The sequence below is a fragment of the Nymphalis io genome, chromosome 13 (assembly GCF_905147045.1).
Source record: "Nymphalis io chromosome 13, ilAglIoxx1.1, whole genome shotgun sequence".
Classification (NCBI taxonomy): domain Eukaryota; kingdom Metazoa; phylum Arthropoda; class Insecta; order Lepidoptera; family Nymphalidae; genus Nymphalis; species Nymphalis io.
This window is the reverse complement of record NC_065900.1, coordinates 1,094,638-1,112,144: the sequence shown is the minus strand read 5'-3', so window position 1 is coordinate 1,112,144 and position 17,507 is coordinate 1,094,638. Positions and strand designations below refer to the sequence as shown.

The 17,507-nt window shown below is 32.8% G+C and overlaps 1 protein-coding gene across 1 annotated transcript in view; it reads left to right on the top strand.

Moving 5' to 3' along the window:
- LOC126773081 (uncharacterized) overlaps nucleotides 1-17,507 on the top strand; it is a 200,361-nt gene that overhangs the window by 333 nt on the left and 182,521 nt on the right. The window lies entirely within an intron of this gene.

Here is a 17,507-nt window from a genome sequence, read left to right as displayed (position 1 = left end):
TTTTTTCCTAGTAGTAATAAAATATAAATTCTTATGATTTATAGTTAAAATTTCAATGTTTTTCTTCAGATTAATACGCAATTTATATTTGGGAAAAATAGTTTTGATATGATATTTCTTTGCACGCGGGTAAATTATAAAATCATTTAAATATGACGTAGAAGAAGAAGAAGAATGAAATTTTCAGAACATTTTAATTTGGGGGCAAAAGAATAACACGATAACCGTTTAGAAGAGGTTTTGAAAGGGCTAAGGATAATTATATGAAATTTAATAAGTACAAATGAAAATTAGCTTTTCAAAAAAAATTTTTTTGGAATATATATTCAGTGCTAGTTAATACTGAAAAATTAGAATAAGTTTTTTTTTATGGAATAGGTAGACGGACGAGCGTATGAGCCACCGGATGGTGGTCACCGACACCCATAGAGATTGGCATTGTAAAAAATGTTACCCATCGCTTACATCGCCAATGCGCCTCCAACCAACCAATTTTATAACCCTTGTGCCTGTAATTACACTGGCTCACTCACCCTTCAAACTGGAACACAATAATACCAAGTAGAATATATGATAAGTGGGTACCTACCCAGACGAGCTTGCACAAAGCCCCACCAACCAGTGCCGTACGTGGCGCGTACACTCAGGCCGACGGAGCAGCGCAAATTAAAAAAGGGATTCTCGCAGCTGTATTTGGCTGTACACATTTTGAAGTTACGCTTATAAGCTGATGTTGTTTTAAAACTTAAAACAAACATAAAAAAATAATTTACTTAATGGCTTTGTGCAAGCTCGTCTGCATCGCCGAAACAGCAATACTTAGGGTTGTTGCGTTATGGCTTGAAGTGTGAGTGAGCCAGTGTACTACAGACACAAGACATAACATCTTGGTTCCTAGGGTTGGTAGCGATGGTTAACATTTCTTACAGTGTTAATATCTATGGGCGATGCAGGGCGGCATTTACCATAAGGCCTACTTGTCTGTTAGTCTATTTTATATAAAAAATAATAATTATTATTACATCTCTTGTACTGAATATATACGTGTTATCTTTAAGAAAAGAGTTATTACAACTAGATTTTTAAATAAAATATAGTCTGTAAACAAAGGGTCAGTAGGGTTATTCTGTAATTAAAAACTCGAAACACCGCAGAAAACGCCTTAAACGTAATGCGCGACATTGACCATAACAATTATAGCATTTCAAGAATACAAGCATAAAAAAAATCATAAATTGGTTAAATGTTGACTACATCTCAGGGTTGAGTAGTGAAGTGAGTTCTTACAAAATAGCACTGCAGGTTATAATAATAATGTCCTTCAGACCGATTTCGATCACGGCGGCCAATCTCAAGAGAGATTAGCCAACTACGCACGAGATATTATAGTGCACAAGTGTGTGCGCAAACACAGGTGCACTCTCTATTTTCAAACTCTCATAATCCGATGGGGCGGCAATCCGACACGACTGGAAAGAGTTCAGGCGTAGGCTTTACGTGCTTTCCGCGGCAAGGGAGTGAACACACTTCCAACATCCAGACTCCGGGCTGCTACTCAGAATTTTCTGAAAAAAAAGCCAATAACTTTTTTATTGGCCCGACCTGGGAATTGAACCCAGGACTTTCGGGTCTGCGGCCTTACATCAAGCCACTAGACCAACGAGGCAGTCAACGAGGCTGCAGGTTATACAACTTATTCTTCCACAAGAGCCGGAGCGTATAAATGTGACAGTTTTAAAAATGGAATGCTAGTTTATATATTTTTTTAAACTTTGATTCTATACAGCCTAGAGATTAGCTTGAAAGATTTTTATTTAAAAATATCATATTATGTTTGAAGGGCTTTTCTTTATATTTTAATTTATTGTACCTGAAGGTCTGTGGCGTGATTTGTTATAGAGCGACATTTTTTTAACAACAGTGGGACAAATAATTTGCAAGCGCGATTGTGCCGCTCTAAATGTGAAATATGGGGTATTGGGTATAATAATTTATGCGGACGGGCCGGTTGGTGTGGTTGATAGATACTTGTCTTTCACGCTGAAGGTTGTACGTTCGATTTCCACCCAGGAAAGAAATTTGTGTGCATGAACATGTCTGTTTGTCCCAAGTCTAGGCATAATTATCTATATAAGTATGTATTTACAAAAGAAAAGTAGTATATGTAGTATATCAGTTGTCTGGTTTCCATAGAACAAGCTCTGCTTAGTTTGGGATCGTGGTTGTGTGTGATTAATATCCCAGGATGTTATTATTTTATTATAATAATAATAATATAAATAATGTAAAGACTGGTGCTTGCAATAGATAAACTGTTCTACAAGACACCAGGCCTCCACTCCCGTTTACATGAACAAGAAACAAAAATAAATGTATAAAGTGAGTAGTAAGAAATAATAAAAATATAAAATGGAAAAAATATGATGTCCGTGCTTATGTGAGTGTGAGTACGTGTGCGCGCACGCGTGTATGAGTGTGTGTGTGTGTGAATGTGCGTGTGTGTTGTGTGTGTGTGTGTGTGAGAGTGTGAGTTACATTTAATTCAATTTAATTTAAACATTTTTGACGAGGTTGAGAGCAATGATATTGGTCTATAATTGGAGGGGGCACTAGTAACACATGTTTTATAAGAGACACAATTTTTTTTACACAAGTCGGGGAAAATACTATTTGTGAAGCTAATATTACATAAATATACAATAGGCTCAGTAAAAATATCTTTTAGTTTTTTGAAATAATCATTAGATTATTTAATGATAATTTTTTATTATTGTATTATAGTTACCAAGGAAAAAAATATTTTTTATAAAACTAAATGTGTCGTTTTAGAATATTGAAATTCATTCACTTAGAAGTACCAAAGCGTCAAATAGCGTTTAATTTGTACGAAGAAAATACGGAAAGTTTATCGAAACTTCTACAAAGTTAATCTTTTTTGAACAGCGATGATATACATCTGTGATTGATGTTTTAAGTTTCAGCGCCGTTTGTTTTTCATTTTTCGTAACATTTTCTTAAGATTACAATTCACGATACAATCTTTAGATAACTCTTTTGTTAATTCTTTGAAGTAACCGCTATTCGGTATTTGGTCGCCAGACATGAATACAACACAATACAAATATATTTTAGTGTACAATAATACATTATATATACATTGACACAGAGTGAAAATTGTTACAAGGACGGTTTAATGGATACTAGAGGTCCCTCAGTGGTCGAAATTCGACTGTAAATAATTCTTTTTTCGCCCTTAGACATTGGCATTGTAAGAAATGTCAACCATTGTTTACATAGCCAATGCACCACCAACCTTGGGAACTAAGATTTTATGCCCCTTGTGCCTGTAATTACACTGGCTCACTCACCCTTCAAACCGGAACACGACAATATCAAGTACTGCTGTTTTGTGGTAGAATATCTGATAAGTGGGTGGTACCTACCCAGACGAGCTTGCACAAAGCCCTAACACCAGTAGATTTTCTAATTCTAGAATAATATATATAATATAAAATTCCTAATAAAAAAGTACTAAAAGTGAGATGTAAGATATATATATATATGTCTTACCTTTTGCACTTCTTTATATAAACTTTAACCGTGTAAAATCTCACAACCGTCCGTGCGCGTAATTTGTTGAAATAAACGTATTAATATAAAGATATACATAACAGCAATCGCTTCAAGACAATCTTTGATTAAAGGACAAACCTAGTAAATGTTAAAGCGGCTTAGAGGTGTACGAATTGTAAACAATACATATGAAGAGAAGATATGAAATAAAAATTCATTAAAAACGTATAAAACTTTCACTTAACTTAAGGCAAAAACGTCTCTAAGGTCATCTGTACGTACGTCATTTGTACGTCTTTTATATTTTTTCTTTGAATTCAAACCTAATATGCGATTCTGTTAAAACTTTAGGCAAAATAAAAAAAAAAAATTATTGATGATACAGCCTGCGAATGTCCCACTGCTGGGCTAAAGACCTCCTCTCCCTTTTTTTGAGGAGAAGGTTTGGAGCTTATTCCACCATGCTGCTCCAGTGCGGGTTGGTGGAATACACATGTGGCAGAATTTCAGTGAATGAAAACACATGCAGGTTTCCTCACGATGTTTTCTGTCACCGTAAAGCAAGAGATGAATTATAATCACAAATTAAGCACATGACAATTCAGTGGTGCTTGCCCGGTTTTGAACCATCATCAACCACGATCATCGGTTAAGATTCACGCGTTCTTAGCACTGGGGCATCTCGGCTTTCGGGATTGATGATGATGACATGTATGATGACAGTATAATATGTCCGTTAGCTTAAAATGAAATTTATTATTGTAAATAAGTTTAAATATGTAATTATTTTAAGAGGATTATAAATATATATTACTAAATTATCAATGTTTTGTTGTTATACATCTATTGGCGCGACTCGAGGTTAAGACCGACTTAATTGCCGTAGAGGCAGTTTGCCTCTCCACGACAATCACATAAAAATTGCTCAATTATGTTCTTCGTTCTATTTTGAACATATTCATCATAGTGTAAAAATCAAATGGAATAAACGTTAACGGAAATATCTTGTGCTAAACAGAAAAGAGGTTGTAAGCGAAGTGTTGTGTTTATTTAAATACTTCGTAAATAGGCATGTCACTTTTCTAGGTTAATAATATTTTTAATTTAATTTATTTTCTAGAACATTCCACTTGTAACTGGAAACATTTTTAATTTTTTAATCTATCTAGAATATCTAGAAAAAATATTTGTTAAACCAAAATTAGTTCAAGGTGAATGCGCTAATATTACGAATATATACAACGAACGACGATATAAGTAATTTTACTCTTTTAAAATACATTGCGTAGTTAAGGGCCGAGTTGGCTCAGTGAACAATCGTCGTCAGGAAACCTGCAAGTATTGGAGGGAGAGATCGACACATCAACCCGCATTAGAGCATCGTAGTGGAATACGCTCTAGACCTTGTCCTTAATAGGAGTAAGGAAAAGAGGGTTTTGCCTTGAAGTTTAATTTTATTCTCTGATAAATTTACGCAGTTTGGTTTTAAATACATTTTGGGGCATATAGTTAAAGTTTTGAAGTATCCTTATGTGCTGAGCCAGATTGCCCAGAGGTGATTCTAAGTCGATGATCGCGGGTTCAAATCCACTGAATTTTTATGTGCTTAATTTGTGTTTATAATTAATCTCATTCTCGGCGGTGAAAGAAAACATAGTGAGTACATACTACATGTGTTTAATTTTATTGAAATGTGTATTCACCAACCCGCATTGGACCAGCGTAGTAGAAAGAGATCCAAACCTTGTCCTTAAAGGAAAAGGGGGCTTTAGCCCAGAAGTAGGACTTTAAAAGGCATTCACACTTTACTTTTATGTACTGAATGTTGGCTTAGATCATAGTCATCCAATGTTTTAAAAAAAAAAGTTCAATAATTTTCGTGTAATGTAAGTGTAAACAGAAGAACATACAGATAAAAAAAGAAAATACGTTCTTAAGTTTTAAATATATTTTGATATCGTCACAAATTATTGAAAGATTATTAAATAGAGTATCAAAAAAAATATCAAGACCTTTTAAGGCAGACAATAAGTTCCCATGTTAAAAAAAAAAACGCTTGATGTTTAAATGTTATTTTTTAAATATTTATTTTATGTATTATATAATACAAAGAGTTACGTAACTTATAAAATATATATTTAATATAGATTAATGTTTTTCTCAACGACATCAATGGATTCATTACACGAGGTGCCGATTTCATATGAGACGATCCATCTCAAACGGTCAAACCTTCACATACTTGCAAAGTAAGCATATAGGGCGACCATGATTTGAGTGATAATGATGCATGTCCTGTTATAGTTGAACTCAATTATAAATTAGAAAAAAAAAATTAACTCAAGCATAAATTATATTTAAAAAAATACAAAAATTAAATATAGAATAACAGTGCCATGAATAGTGTGACGTCACAATAATAATGATGATTCGTACGAGAATATATAAATCACAAACGAAATCGCAGGGATCTGCCACATTGATGAACACTGTGACGTCAAATACGTTCACGAAATCTCGGCTCTTCATCAGTATTAGCGTAACAATATATTTAACCTGATATAACTTTTTAATTATGATTTAATAAATGTTTAAAACCTTATACAAGATCTTCGCATTTTTGATAAAAAAAATGATGTGCGCCAAGGACCTCACGAGAATTGATGAAATAATAAATCTATCGCTGACGTTATCTGACTCTCGAAATCTTACGCTTACCCGTCTGATGCTCGAAGCCCCTACCATGTAGAGGCTTCCCCCTATCGAACGCTAAAATGTTTATACATAAACAATTAAACCAATCTATCTATTAGTATTATATTGTCGTTAGTTAGAAGTAGAATAAAGCGTATTTGTATTGTAATATTATATTTGTATTGTAATATTAATAATCAATGAACAGCCAATCATAGTCCAGTGCTGAACATAGGCCTCTCCCAAGGTGCACCAAAGCTCCCGGTCCTCTGACTTCCACATCCAGTAAGTACCCGCCACCTTCTTAAGGTTAAGGTTGTATATATATATATATATATATATATATATATATATATATATATATATATATATATATATATATACAAATAATATTATAATAATATGACAAAAAATATATAACTATAAATCCACAATTTATGGTCACTCTACGATGGTATTTCATTCTCATTTAACACGGGGTATCTGAAGGAGCACTTTGAAATTCAGTCGGCTCGCAATACCAATCATATTTCAGAATAATTTCGGATCTTTCAGAATATCCTTACATGAACTATACTCGTTGAATTATAGTACACTAATAAAAGTAAAAAAAGGCCGAGAGGGCCCTGTGGTGAGAGCAACAAAATTCATGAAAGAATTTTCATGTGTTTAGTTGGTGATTATAATTCATCTCGTGCTTGACGGTGAAGAAAAACATCGTAAAGAAACCTGCATGTGTCTAATTTCACTGAAATTCTGCCACATGTGTATTCCACCAACCCGCATTGGAGCAGCGTCGTGGAATAAGCTCCAAACCTTTTCCTCAAAAAGGAAGAGGAGGCCTTAGCCCAGCAGTGAACATTTACATAGTACTGTGAATAAAAGTTATTGCTGGTTGAATTGTTTCGAATGAATAATAATTATACATTTGTCAGCTATTCAAATATAAATTGATAAAGTCTTGTGACGTTTTTTGTGTTTCTATTTACACTAGCTGCCCGTCCCGACTTCGTACTGTAAAATAAAGGATTTCATTTTTAAATCAATAAGGTATTAAGGCGGTTTTTTTGTAGGTAATTTTGAGTACTATAAACATGCAATACATTATTTTAGATATCATCAAGTTTTCGCAGCGCACGCAACGACTTGTATAGTAAAAAAACCTTGGATTACATTATTTTAATTTTCTAAGTGATTTCTATTTTTTTTAAATAAAATATAACCTATGTTACTCGCTGATAATGTAGCTTTTTATAGGTGAAAATTTTTTTATAATCGGTTTAATAGTTTTTGGGTTTATCATTTATCATTTGGATTACAAGCAAACATACAAAAGATTAAATCTTATTTTTTTATAATATTAGTATGGATAGGGTTTGTATCTTTCATTATTAAAATAAATAAGTTAGATTTATTTATTTATATGAATGACAATTAATTGCGTTTACTGTCATTATTATATTTGTATAAAATAGGCAAAGACAAACAGTTTAGTAGCTTTCATTTTGTTTGTCAATCGATTTCTTTTGTACCTAACGACCTATTGATATATGACGACGTATACTATACGACTATTGACGAGCTTTATTGCTATCAATAAATAATTTGGAAGAATACAACATTCATTTATATTAAAGCCTTAAATAACTTCAAAATTAGAATAAATAAAGACAAATTTCATACATATTTTTCTTTAGTTTTCACTAATGATTATGGTGAACAACTTGATACATTTGGAATACCAGTTTCCGTATGACGTTAAACATAATTAAAATTCATAGAAAAAAAAACATAACAACACTATTTTAAAATACTTCAAGCTATCATTTCCATGCCTTGTTTTTAATTGCATGCATGTATTAGTGGCTCGTGGCATGAGACGTGTTTATTCGGTTGGATAAGGAGCGAAAAGGGGTTTTGTACTATAGAGTTCTAGATTTTAACATTAAATATATTTGTATCGTTTATTCTAAAAAAAACATTAAAGAAGTATTACATCAAGTGCGTAACAATAAAGTCAAATATTTATATTAGTTTATATAACTTTAGTTAATCTCTACCTAATATTATACATTGGAAAGTAAATATGAACCGAATTTAATGAAATTTTGTATGAAGCAAGCTTGTACTCTTCGTTCCTTGAGGTTAGGTTCTTCCTCTCTAACAAGCGGGCAAAGCCGTGGGTGAACTATATGTGTGAAAATAGTGTGCATTTGATGTAAGCAAAGATACAGGTTACAGTTCAGTACAGTAACAGCCTGTTAATGTCCCACTGCTGGGCTAAGGTCTCCTCTTCCTTTCGAGAAGGTTTGGAGCTTATTCCACCACGCTGCTCCAATGCGGGTTGGTAGAATACACATGTGGCATAATTTTAATGAAATTAGACACATACAGGTTTCCTCACAATGTTTTCCTTCAACGTCAAGCACGAGATGAATTATAAACACAAATGATGCACGTTAAATTGATGATTTTCAACGAAATAGTAATTCCAGACATAAAGATACTTTTTATGTTTCGGCGACTAAAACTAAATTTGACAGAAATTCGTTTATTAGCACAAGTCGTACCCAGTACAATAAAATGTTTATAAATAATGATATATTTCCTGTCTCTCTTAATTAATTTAAATATTATATCAAGACTAATTTGAAGAAGTTTTTACTGGTGGTAGAGCTTTGTGCAAGCTCGTCTGGGTAGGTACCACCCACTTATCAAATATTCTACCGCAAAACAGCAGTACTTGGTATTGTTGTGTTCCAGTTTGAAGGTTGAGTGAGCCAGTGTAATTACAGGCACAAGGGACCTAACATCTTAGTTCCCAAGGTTGGTGGCGCATTGGTGATGTAAGCGATGGTTAACATTTCTTACATGCCAATGTCTATGGGTGTTGGTGACCACTTACCATTAGGTGGCCCATATGCTCGTCCGCTTTCCTATTCTATAAAAAAAAGTAGCTGTTATTCTAAGCGGAGACTATTTATTTAACTGCGCACAACATGTTATAGAGCACAAATGTCTGCACCAACACGAGTGCGTTTTCTATTCGTACTTTTGTAATGCGATTGGATGTTAAATCTGACGCGGTCGGAAAGAGTTCATTCTATGTGCTTCTGAAGTCAACAACGTCACTCCTTAGCTCCGGGCTTCTCTCGACAGATACAGATTATTAACAGAAAAACTCAGTTTATTGAAATGATCTGGGAATAAAATACAGGATCTGCAACATTAAAAAATAACCACATACAAATAGGAAAAAACAGTAACAGTAACAGCCTGTTAATGTCCCACTGCTGGGCTAAGGCCTCCTCTCCCTTTTTGAGGAGAAGGTTTAGAGTTTATTCCACCACGCTGCTTCAATGCGGGTTGGTAGAATACACATGTGACATAATTTTAATGAAATTAGACACATGCAGGTTTCCTCACGATGTTTTCCTTTACCGTCGAGCACGAGATGAATTATAATCACAAATTAAGCACATGAAAATTCAGTGGTGCTTACCCGAGTTTGAACCCACGATCATCGGTTAAGATTCACGCGTTCTAACCACGAGGCCATCTCGGTTAGGAAATAAGATAAGTATATAATGTTTATGAAGCAAAATAGTAGAGTAAATAATAGTGAAGCATTTTGGTTCGTATTTCGTGATAAGCGGACAGCTAGCTGTAGTATATCATCCTTTCATCCTTCACAAACGAAGACGTTATTTATCGTTTCTAAACAAATCGCTCAATTTATGAACCTACAAACTACTTACATTTAACTTCGTGTAGCTATATAATGTTATATTTAAATGATATTTTAAATATGTATGTTCTTAAATATTATAATTTATAAAGATAGAAACGAAAGAGACAACAATAAAGAAATAATTGTTTATTTGGGGTAACATTAATTCATGAGTAACAAACAATAAAATTCAGTGTAAGTTAGAAGAAACTTATATGTTTTAATAGATAAAGATACTTAATTAAATTAGTTTAAAAATAGTACAATCAAATAATTTTTTATTGTGATGCCTGACAATGAAAACAGCACGCCAACAAACTATAAACTGATAGGACGATACAACAAAGGCACGGGCAACACGTCTGGCGACTACAAGAAATCATAATAAAAAAAATCTAATAAATATTTGAGATTTGATCCCTGAAATGATCTTCATTCAGCAACCTTGTATTTCAGTGCAGAAGATGTCCGAAAGGAGGGTTTAATATAATAATAATAAAACAAAATAATGTTGGTATAATAACAATATATTTCGATGCTAGAATAAAATTTATATAATACATACAGTACTTGTTATGTAAAAGACGAAACGTCTGTAAATATCTCAATGGTGGACTAAGACCTCTTCTCCTTTAAGAGAATCTGAAACATGCAAATTTCGTCATGATGATGATTTTTAATTATAAACACAAATTGAACACACTTGCTCGTGTATGAACCCGCGATCATGGGCAAAGATTCACGCGCTTTAACCACTAAGCTACCTCTGCTCTTTATTTAAATATTATAATAGCTATGTTAATTAATGGAAGGAAATGGTAGACCCTTTTATGTTCTTTTATGCAAAAAAAATAGTACAGGGTTTTCACTGTATTAAGCCTCAAAGCGTTATATTTATACACACGTTTTGTAATATTTCTTGTTACTGTAACGACTTATATAACATACCTTAGACATGAAACGATTGCCTTCAGGCCTTTTTAAATAAGAATATAATTGTTAACAAGAATTATTTGAATAAAAATAATTTTAAAAACGAATTGCTTAATTTCTTTGATAAAATTTTCTTAGAAGGCATTTACGATAATCGATAAGCAAGTACACTGTTTATTGAATTGGACTAACTTGAAGTTTAGAAGACTAAAGTGGATACTCAGACTTCTATGAAAAATGGATTCATAATTTGTGTTTACGCCGAACTAATATCGAGGAAATCAAACGGTAAATGAAACTAAGGAAGAGCTTTCCACTGTTCACACTAGTATTTAATTTGGTCTCAAATTTATTAAAGTGTCGTCAACAGTAAAATATAATTCTTATTTCGTTCATTTGGTCCCTCCGATTACTTCGGAAGTAAACAATTTGTTTTTTTTTGGAAAATTGATAACTTGTTAAGAAGAAAATTACGAGATATAAGGGATAACAAATCAAGTCATCATAAATAAATAAGCTTTTTAAAAACAAAACGTATAAAACAATTTAATTATCAAATATCTCGGTGAAGGTTTTTTTTAAAAGAACATTCATATTAAAAAATGACCTGTGAATGAAATAGCGTAGTGGTTAGAACACATGAGTGTTAACTGAATGTTCAAATCCAGGAAAGTAACGTGTAATTTTTATTTGCTTAGTTTGTGTTTATAATTCACCACAGAACGACGGAAATCTACATAAAAATTCGGCATATGACAACCAATTTTTCAAAAGCGTAGCGAAGTGAATCCTAAATCTTCTTTTTAAAATGAGAGGCCATAGAGATTAATAGGCTATTCTCATATATTAAATGGCAATTTTAAAGCTTCGTCCTCTGTCGTCTCGCTGTAGTGAGGTCGAAATAAAATAAAACCATTATTAGCCTCGTAAGTAATAATTTATGCTCGCTTCAGAAATTAATTAAAATTCGCCTTATTAATAAATTTCAGTACGTTAGCATAATTTGATATGACTTTTACGTTGGTATATAATATAATAATTAATGTATTTATAATATACAGTATGCACATACTGAACATAACATTACATATTTATAGATCAGGAAATAAAAAAATGTTTACAAATAAAATATTTAACATTAAATTCGTCGTTTAAAAACTCTCATACTTTAATAAAATTCAACGTTATTCTAAATTTAAACTAGAAGTTTTCTTTGAACCGACATATTTTCTTTTGACCTAATATTTCTTTTAGAAATGCTGCAGTAATTACATTATACGCTGTGCAATTAACACAGAATAAACAATTGTAGGCCGTGGTTTTAATATCATGATATCGTGAAATCTCAAAATCATTTAGTATAATTAATTGTACTATGGAAACCAGACAATTGATATACTACACATACTACTTTTCTTTTGTAAATACATACTTATATAGATAATTACACCCAGACTCGGGACAAACAGACACGTTCATGCACACAAGTGTCTGTCCTGGATGGGAATCGAACCCACAACCTTTGGCGTAAGAGGCAAGTATCTACCAACAACGCCAACCGGCCCGTCAATATTTTAAGATACAAGCAAAAGTAACTTTGCAAGGTTTAAATAAAAAAAAACTTACATCGATTAAATGCTTACTAATATTATAAATGCGATAATGATTTTGTTTGTTTGTTAGTCTTTCACGTCTTACCTACTCATCCAATCAAGATGACATTTTGAATATACCTTGTCAGGGGTGCTGAAAAAGACTTAGGATATAAATGTTATATCTTATGCTTACTAATATTATAAATGCGATAATGATTTTGTTTGTTTGTTAGTCTTTCACGTCTTACCTACTCATCCAATCAAGATGACATTTTGAATATACCTTGTCAGGGGTGCTGAAAAAGACTTAGGATATAAATAGGACATAACACCTTCCCACCCCAACGCAGGCACAGCCGCGGGCAGAATTTAGTCTTATAAATAAAATGTTTTTCTAATCGCCAAGAAAATTAGCGTATATATATATTTTTTATGGATAATTTTTTTTATAATATCCACTTTGTTATAACTAGACGCTTGATGTCGCGGAACAACGTTGTCCCGTAACATCCCAATTTTATTTGTCGTAATAATTCAGCCCTGATTTCTAAACTAGTGTTCGAAACAGCCGTCAGAAGTTAGTTTCTTAGTATACTAATATGATTATAAAAAAGATTACTGATGTTAACATTATTATTCTCTAAAAATCTCCTGTCAATCCTATTAATTCATTTGTAAGCAATTCACATTTAAAACGTTATATAGCCTATGCTTATTCAGAAACTATAACTTTACATAATATGAGAGTTCTATTTTAATCGAATCAGTAATTTTTTCATGACTCCGAAACTACAGAAGAAAAAACAAACAAAATAGACCTTTTAAAATATTGGTAAAAATGAAATAAAAAATATTGTGCATAAATTGAACAGTTATAAATAATCTTTAATATAAATTAAATAACCGTTAAAACTCGCTAGCTATTAGAATAATTAAGACACGAAACCGGAAGTACATCCCGTCCCATGTTTTTTTTGCCTTCAATGAAATTTTTGTTTCAAAAATATTTTTCTGTTCAGTGTTTTTTTAAATATATAATATAAATTTCCTTGTTTTTAAGTTTTTCCATCGTCATCGATTCGTACATGTGACGATTATGAGTTATGTATACATACATAATACACACAGCTAACTCAATATATGTATATATGTGTATCGGTGTATTCATTGTTAGGTTTTGTTTTATCATACTATAGACTTGATTAACGACCATCATGTTGTAGAGACAATTATGAGGTCTAGTTAGGAGCGTACTCGAAGGTACTCAGGTCATATGTGACAGGAAAATATATAAAACAAAATGTAACCCAAGTCTCTGATAAAATTTTCTGCAAGTATGTATAACAACCCTAACAAGCTTCAAGCTGTCCCTTTAAGTATACCACTTTGCCCAGCAGTGGGCTACCTACAGGTGGTTTCTCTTTAACACAGGTAATGATAGACATCTAGTAAGATATTTAAACAGGAATTTGTTTGCTATTTACGTTGGTCGTCGGTAAATATTTTGAAAAAATGTTTCTATGGTCCCACGTCGTTAAGTCTTATCCCACAGGCGATCTGTTTGCGAGCCGAGACGTGGGTCGAATGTGTAATTCGGTCGGGTTACGTCTAAATGCTATGTGACGGTACATAATGCTGAACTACGCCATGGAATATCACTTTACTCCTCATTTCACTTACTGAAGAACTAATTTATAATTCAACCTTGCCTTCTATCATTTTTTTCTCTGGTTGTAGAAATGAGTGTTATTTATGTTTTGTGTTTTAAATTTTAAAACACAAAATTAAATATTTGTAGGCGGACGGACAGATGGGCCATCTGATGGTAAGTAGTCACTGCCCATAGATACAGGCGACCTAAGTTTATTTTGAGAAAAAGAGAAAAAAATACGTACTGAGTTTTTTTGCTGGTTTTTCTAGGTTTAATCTACATTCTGAAACTATGGTAGCTTTACATTCAATTTAGTTCTGTAACATGATGAATTAAGACTGCTTATAAAATTATATTTGGATAGATAATATTTAGATTTGAATATATATGTTACTGTAAGTATATGAAGTGAATTGTTTCTTGTACCAAATGTATTCTTTTCTTGTATTTTTGACATCCATATGCGTTTTTGATAAACACGGAACTGACGATTAGATATAGGTAAAGAGCCGAGATGGCCTAGTGGTAAGAACGCGTGATCTTAACCGATGATCGTGGGTTCAAACCCGGGCAAACTGAATTTTTATGTGCTTAATTTGTGATTATAATTCATCTCGTGCTTTACGGTAAAGGGTCACCAACCCGCATTGGAGCAGCGTGGTGGAATAAGCTCCAAACCTTCTCCTCAAAATGAGGAGAGGAGGCCTTTAGCCCAGCAGTGGGACATTCACAGGCTGTTTCAGTTTCAGTTTACGGTAAAGGAAAAACTTCGTGAGGAAAACTGCATGTGTCTAATTTCACTGAAAATCTGCCACATGTGTAATCCATAAAATCTTAGTTCCCAAGGTTGGTGGCGCATTGGCTATAAGCGATGGTTGACATTTCTTACAATGCCAATGTCTAAGAGCGTTGGTGACCACTTACCATCAGGTGGCCCATATGCTCGTCCGCCTTCCTAATCTATAAAAAAAAAAAAAATCCACCAACCCGCATTGGATTGAAGCAGCGTGGTGGAATAAGCTCCAAACCTTCTCCTCAAAAAGAGGAGAGGATGCCTTTAGCCCAGCAGTGGGACATTCACAGGCTGTTACGGTATATAGGTAACAATTGATTTTAATGATTCTATTTTTTGTATCAATCTGTTAAGGGTTTGTCATCAGTTTTACACACGGACAACCCTATAATATTCCGTGTCTCTCCACATCTTCTGTCGACCTCTGTAATACCAACACCCGCAAATATTTCACAATCCTGTATATAACACATTTACGATTGCTGTATTCTACGGTAATGTATGTATATAGTAAAATAATACATAGGTTGATCATTGGTGAAAACTGTATGAAATGCGTTTGCTAGTTTTTGAGTTTATCGCACTCTCACTCAAGTAATTTATAGTATTGAGATGTTTTGGTTGAAAGGGTGAGTATGGTAACTACAGACACCAGGGACTCAGCATCTTAGTATCCAAGGTTGGTGGTGCATTAGCGTTGTAAGGAATGATTAATATTTCTAACAGCGTTATGTCTGGGCGGTGGTGATTAGTAATCATTGGGTGGCCCATTTGTCGCTCAGTCAACATATTTTATATAAAAAAAAACTTTCACTCCGTACTTATTAGCTATGCATAATTAGCAATTCTCGACCAAAGATAATTAACATATCGAAATTCAAGAACTCCTAGAGGATTTATAGTAGTTCAATCTCGATCCCTCCAGTGAAGGTCGAGCGAATGGTAAAAGGGGTATATTAATATGCGTTATCACACTCGAGACGTTTGTTATAACCGATCAATAATCATTTGTTGAAATCGAGCGGAGCCCTCGGTTATAGATGATGTAAGTACTGACAGCGATTGGATGAGTTGTTTGGTGAATTGTGAAATACAACATATTATATAACAAAGTCCTACGCCGCTTCTGTTTGTCTTGCTGTTTGTACGTGATAATCTCAAAAACTGCTCAACGGATTTTCATACAAATTTTAATCAAGATATAGGCACCAAATTTAATCAATAGGGTTGTCAAGGGTTTTATCTCACTCAAAAAACACATGGAGTTCATTTACTTCACACGGTTTTTTTATAATGTTAAATAAATGTATAAATGCATAAATGGGATACAAGCCCGCAACCCCGTAGCGGAAGACAGAGTTACTGCCAACTGCACCAACGGGCTAGTCAATGTGGTATTCACTGGCGCCATTTGCGCCAGAATAACCACTAAATCCAGAGGTACATATAATTATATTGAATACGTCCTTAAGCTCAAATACCAACTAACTCTATTTAGTAAATAAAATAGTTCATAATCAAAATACGCACTCTGTATTAATCACTAAATCTTCGGCTTTACACGCTCTTGACGCAACTTTGGAACTACAGTTAAAAAAAAACAAATAATTATCATTGGTCCAATCTATGATAACTCAAGACGACATCGACAGTTAAATATTAGTATATTTATATTTAATCCTTAAAAAAGTCACGGTTAAAACTTGCACTTATAATGCAGGAACGTCAATTAAATTAATCTTACAGTTCTATTTATTATATTACAATATAAATATTAAATTACAATATTAATAATATTTGAACACTTTAATTTAATGTTGCGGTTTGATGATAAAACGTCAATTGTAGTATAATTTATATTATACAAAAGAAATACTTCCAGTGAGCATTTCTTTTTCAATTTACAAAGTTTTTAAAATATTTACTTTTGCATATTATTATTTTTTGATATATTATGGTGGCAAATAGGCCACCTGATGATTAGTGGTCACCAACGCCCACAGATATTGACATTGTATGAAATGCTAACCATTATTTATATGTTCTATGAAGTAATTAAAATGATTTATAAATAAATTAATATTTTCTTATTATTATGGTTATTCTATTATATTTTATCTCTTAATCAAGTATGAGAGTTGAATTTGTGAATTTTTACCAAACATCGTTTATTCAAACCCAGGCCAAGTACGACACTACGTTTATGTGAAAACGTTATAATATGAAAAGTCAATGTTTGTTTATAATTCAATTCATGCTTGGTGGTATATTTTTTCAGGAAACCTGAATGTATCTTAATTGTAATTCCGACATATGTAACCTACTTCTTAAGAGCGGGGTAGGTCTGTAATAGGGTTCAAGTTTTTCACTCTAGCTTCTCTTCTTAGAATTAATAGACAATGCCGTAAAAATGCTTATAATATTTATAACATTTATTTTCAAATATCAATGACATTATTATTAAAAATATAATAATAGTTTTCTCAATATTTTTTACATCCAACGAATATTTTTTATGACGTATTCAATATATTATCA